Here is a 6,000-nt window from a genome sequence, read left to right as displayed (position 1 = left end):
ATGTAAGTGCTTAATTTCCTTTAAGTCAATTAGAGTTCTTTTACAATTGATTTCAGCAATACAGTAATTCTAGAACACACGTATATCGATACATACAAACATGCAAACACATACAGAGACTCCATAGTTCCCATTCTCAAATTTTAGCCATGAATCAGGTACAATAATGCAAAACCCATCTGTTACAAGAGAAGTTGGATTCAAGTTGTGTTTCTGGCAGATGGAACAAATCAGGTCACCTGTTTATACAACTAAACTCTTTATTATTATTTATGGAGAAGACACTTAAGATTTGTATTTGACCTTGACAAGTCAAGTTCCAAATTACCTACCCCCTTTTGTTTTTTCTTTAGATAAAAGTTACCTTCCTGAAATTTGCATTTTAGAAAGATGGCCTAGATGAGAGTTTCTGGAGAAGACCAGGTAGAACATTTATACCTCAAAGGCATAAGTGGAGAAATGCCAGTTCCTCCTAGGAGGACTTTGTTCCCTTAAGGCCAGAATGTTTTACTTACAAGTCTTTTAAGATGAATAGGGGAAGTTTGGAGAGTATAAAACCTATTATTGGCTTTGAATTGTTTCTGGAACCACACCTCTGGTCCTGTTAAGACTAGATTTGTAAAACAAGGACAACTATTTTTAATTCCTCAAAGAATTGGATGGCCACCTCAATGATTTCAAAGGAGTGACATACCCATACACCTATGTTGGAATGTTTTCCTTTCCCTCATTTAGCTTAAAGAAGAAGGCAAAAAAAAAAAAAAAATTCCTATCAGGCTCTGAATATCAGTTATGGTCAGTTTAGTCAGACAGGTGGCCTGCCATCTTGATTATTCATTTACAAAAAATTTTAAGGATCCCCCCTGGGCTTAAGAAATTCTTTAACTGTGGACCTCAGTTCAGCCTTTGATCTGAAGAGGCTCGCTTAGAGCCTCATGCAGTCCCATTTCTAAAAGTAACCACTTAATAGTCTCTTCAGAGTGGAAAGGCAATTCAGACAGAGGATTACTACAGTGAGTACTCAAATAATGGAAGATAGAGGGAAGCAGTAATTACATCAGTCTTAAGGGGTTTTTGTTGTTGTTGTTGTTTATTTGTCTGTTTGTTTGTTTTAGTACCTTTTATATCATTAATCTTTCATTAGCCTTCTACAACCAATCCTTCAATGAAGCTGTTTTGGAATTTTGAAGCCTTCTGGGGCTTCAAAATGCAATGTCAGAAAAGAGTCCCATCATCCTTGCCATTTCAGGGCAGGATTTCCTTTAATTTCCAATTAAGTAAGCACTTGCAAGCATACATAAGCCCTGCTGGTATTCCCATAGGTGACTCTCCACTGGGGGGCTGTTTGGCCTCTGAGGCACAATTTCCCATTATTAATTTGGTAGTCTAATTCAGATATGAGATATGATCTGAACAATTTTTTTTTTTTTTTTTGCCCCGCCGCACAGCCTGTGGGATCTTAGTTCCCCGCCCAGGGATTGAACCCATGAACAACTTTCTGAGGACAGTGTGGTGGATCGAATATGTACTGCTTCTGGATCTAGCTCCCCAAGGCGTTACCCTTGAGTACATTCAACTCCTTTACATATCTCGATTTCTCCCTCTGACAGTGTAAAGCCACCATGGGTACTCAGAGCACTGGATAATCAGTCCTTATCTCGTGCATCCCCAGAAGAGCACTATTTATTTAATGGCTGTAGTGGGGTTTCCCTGTAGAACCGCTACACATCACAAGGATTAATCCTCAGATACTTCCACTAGATCCTCAGTTGCCTGAGGACACCTTGTGGCCAGAAGGAGCAAATGTCCCTTGTTTTGTGGAGTTGAATAATTCAAACTGTCATTCACTAGCAAAAGTTTTATTCAGACCATATATCAACTTGTTTTTTTCCATTTAAACCAAATTTAACAAAAACCCAGCCACCCATGTTTCCCTGGGCCTCCTGCCCATATGCCCCCAGGTCTCTGCCTAGGAAATGCACTGGTGCCCTTTAAAACTGTGAGTCTTAAGTAAAAACAGCTCAAATAAAATTTTTAGGATCATCAGGGACTTCCCTGGTGGTCCAGTGAGTAAGACTCTGCGACCCCAATGCAGGGGGCCCAGGTTTGATCGGGGAGCTAGATCCTGCATGCATGCTGCAACTAAGGAGTCTCCATGCCACAATTAAAGATCCCACAAGCTGCAACAAAGATCCCGGGTGCTACAACTAAGACCTGGTGCAGCCAAAATAAATACATAAATAAATAAATATTTTTTTAAAAATAAAATTTTTAGGGTCATCACTTAAAAGCAATGAAATCCAGATATCAGGAGAACTCACTGGAATACCTGAGGAGTACCGAGAAGCTGGTGGGGCTCAGTGGACCTCTGCTGGTACCAAGTGCTGGTTCAGGGTAGACTCCAGGGGTCCTCTGGTGGGTATCTCTGATATCCTGCTGACTACACCATTCGTATGTTGATGAAAAAACTAATCAATAGCTTATCTAAGAAAGAAATGGAAAGTTGTATTCGAGCCAACCTGAGGATTATAACCTGGGAGACGGTCTTTCAGAAAGTGCTGAGGACTGTTCCACTTGTTAGAGGTCAAAGCGCAGTTATTTAAGATTTTGAGACAAAGTGTCATATGTCAAATGATGTATTAACAGTTTACACAGTCCAGATCTGCATGTACAAAATGAGTAGTGGGTCATCACAACCCCTTACAAAATTAAGAAAGAAGATTATTTCCTAAGGAGGTCTGGTTAATGCAGATGCACAATACACTCTAAAGGGGAGGGACGAGGCCCAAACAAGCAGAGAAAAATTTTATGTTTAATTTTTTCTTGTCTTGCCATAAAATACAAATTTTCTTTCATCACTGGCCACAAGTTCACTCATAGGCAAAAAAGGGGAGAGGGGTTTTGGTGAACATCTAGCAATCTCTTCCATACATCATTCCAACGGCCCACATTTCCTTGAGGGTCTGTATTAGCTTCCTAGGGCTGCCATAACAAAGTACCACACACTGCGTGGCTTAACACAGCAGAAATTTATTGTCTCACATTCTGGCAGCAAGAACTCTGAAATTAAGGTGTCATCAGGGCCATGGTCTCTCTGAACTCTCTAGGGAATGAACTGTTCTCCATGTTTCTTTTCTAGCTTTTGGTTGCTTCCAGACATGTCTTGCATTCCAGGCTTGTAGATGTGTGATTCCAATTCTCCATCTTAATATGGCCTTCTCCCTGTGTGTCTCCACATTGTCCTCCCTTTGTATATATCTGTCTCTGTGTCCAAATTTCTTCTTTTTAAGGACACTAATCATATTGGATTAGGGTTCACCCTAATGACCTCCTTTTAACTTGATTATCTTTGTGAAGATCCTATTTACAAATAAGGTCACATTCAGAAGTATTAGGGGTTAGGACTTCAACATATCTTTTTTGGGGGGAGACACAATGCAATCCATAACAAGATGTATTGTCTGCAATCAACTCTTGGGCACTGATATCTGTATCATTTGCAACAAAAACAAACCTAAACAAAGAGAATATATTGGAAGGATATTGGGTAGCTCCTGGCATCAAAGGAGCACTTAACCAGGCTTTGGTGGAGAAAGTCTGGGCAGAATCAGAAATCAGGGCATCCCTAGGCAAAAACTCATGGACATCTCCTTAGGGTCTGCCTTCTGCAGGACTCAGCTGCAACATCCTTCTGGCCAAGTGTTTCTTCTCTCAAGACACAAATTCTTGGAAGAGTCAGTTGGGTCAGCCTGACTGACTGGAACCAAGGCCTCTTTAGGGGTTTGTGAATGGAACATATTGTCTTGCTGGGACCTCATGGGAGTGGGGAAGGGGCAGCTCCTCAAAAGAAACAGGGGGCTGCTACCAAAAGATGGGGGAGGAATGTGTTTTGCAGGCAAAACCACAGCTGTTTGCTACCCATTGTAATTCATTTGAGAAAGATTTTCAGCTCAGGCAGTTATATTTCTAAATATTTTGGCACTTAAAGGAGCCATTTAGTCATCTGGAAAATGCAGAGTTGTGGAAAAATGGCGTGTCATGTGGTAAAAGGAGCACTCATGGTGGAATCAGGAGAGCAGGTTTTATTTTTTTTAAATATTTGCAGATGGTATAATTTTATCCTGGAAACTGAAGAGCTCTTGGAAAAAACAGGAATGTTCAACCAAGTATCAAGTTACTAACTGGAAATAAAAATAATGCATTATAAAGCAATTATTAGAAAAGCATAACAGAACCAAAGATGTTATTCAAATTAGCTATCAAGGCAATTTGTAAAGGAATAAACTCAGCAAAAACTGCAAAGCACCTTTATTAAGAAAAAACATCAGATTCGCCTTGGAGGCAAAAAAGATGAAGGACGGGCAGACTTGAGATTAAAAATATGTCACCTCTCACTAAATTGATTCATTCAGTGAAAAAATTCTCAGCCAAAAAAAAAAAAAAGAAAACACCTCAGCCAATCAAAATCTTAAGTTGTTTAAACTTGAAAATATGAGTCTAAAATTCAAGAGAAAACTCCCCGTCCTTAGACATCAGGCCCTCATAGCCAGCAAGTTTCCTTGCAAGGGACGGGGTCCAGGTTTTTTTCTTTTTTTGGCTGCATTGGGTCTTCGTTGCTGCACGCAGGCTTTCTCTAGTTGCAGTGAGCAGGGGCTACTGTTCATTGCAGTGCGTGGGCTTCTCATTGCGGTGGCTTCTCTTGTTGAGGAGCGCGGGCTCTAGGCCCGCGCTCTAGAGGGCAGGCTCAGTAGTTGTAGCGCACGGGCTTAGCTGCTCCACGGCATGTGGGATCTTCCCGGACCAGTGCTCGAACCCATGTCTCCTGCATTAGCAAGTGGATTCTTAACCACTGTGCCACCAGGGAAGCCCCTAGGGTCCAGGTTTTGATTCTGGCTCTGCCAATTACTGATCTATGAGACCTTGGGCAAGTAATGTACCCTTTTGGGACCTTACTTTCTCCATCTGTGAAGTGGGATAATCATATCTTCCTGCTTCAAGAGCTGTTGCAAGGATCATGTAAGAGGAAGTATTTGAAAATGTTTTATAAACTGTAAGGCACTCTTCATGCTGTAACTGAGATTTTTTTAAGCCCCCAATGATGCCAGACAAATGTGGCAAATCACAATGAGAAAAGTCTCCATTTTGCTCTCATTTTGCAAAAAGACAAACACTTTTTCTTATTAAACTCAAGTTACAAGATGATTATCAATATTTGATTCCTGTGGAAGACAGAGAAAAGCTCTGTGAGCTGTTTGCTGCACTAGAGGGGTAGTCATTCACTTGACTGCTCACTGGTCACGTGACCTGAACAGGATGCTTGTACCTCCCAGTGCTCTCTCTACTCTACCCCAACCCTGCCCTGCCCAAGCTATCATTTCCCATCTGGAGAATGGAAGGTTTTGGACTTCATGGGGTTTGAGAGCAAAAACTCTGGAGTCTTCACAGATCTCAGTTTGAATCCTGTTGCCATCACTTACCTTGGCTAATTCTTTCTTTTTCCTTCATTTCAAAATCTATTAGATGGGGATGATAATAATAGCTACCTTATCAGGAAGACTTTAGGATTAAATGTGATAATAAATACAAAGTGCTTAGAGGATAATAAATGCTCAATAAATGGTAGCTGTTATAATTACCATAATAATAATAAACACTATTATTATCATATGCTAGTATTATTATTATCACCTCTAAGGGCCTTTGCAGCTCTGACATTCTAGGATAGTATATCATAGAAAAGCTAAAACAGAGAGAAAATGGAAAAAATTCCCTTAATAGGACTTGAGTCAGTATTGCAAGTGGGACATTTTTCTGGAAGGCAGGCCCATGTGTTCACAGGGCCTTATTTAACCCTGGTGACTCACAAATAGAGCTCAGCTAGGCCCTACCTCCTGTGGAAAAAGGGAGAGAGAAGAGGGCAAAGCCAGATGGATATGGGAAAGCCCTGGCCTGGGAAGCTGCAACTGATGGCCCCTTAGAGAGTTTAGTCCAAGGGTTTTT

Source organism: Aethalodelphis obliquidens, unplaced genomic scaffold, assembly GCF_003676395.1.
Source record: "Aethalodelphis obliquidens isolate GAN/ISIS:26980383/991018 unplaced genomic scaffold, ASM367639v1 scaffold7, whole genome shotgun sequence".
NCBI classification, from domain to species: Eukaryota; Metazoa; Chordata; class Mammalia; order Artiodactyla; family Delphinidae; genus Aethalodelphis; species Aethalodelphis obliquidens.
Note: the sequence above shows the minus strand (reverse complement) of the source record.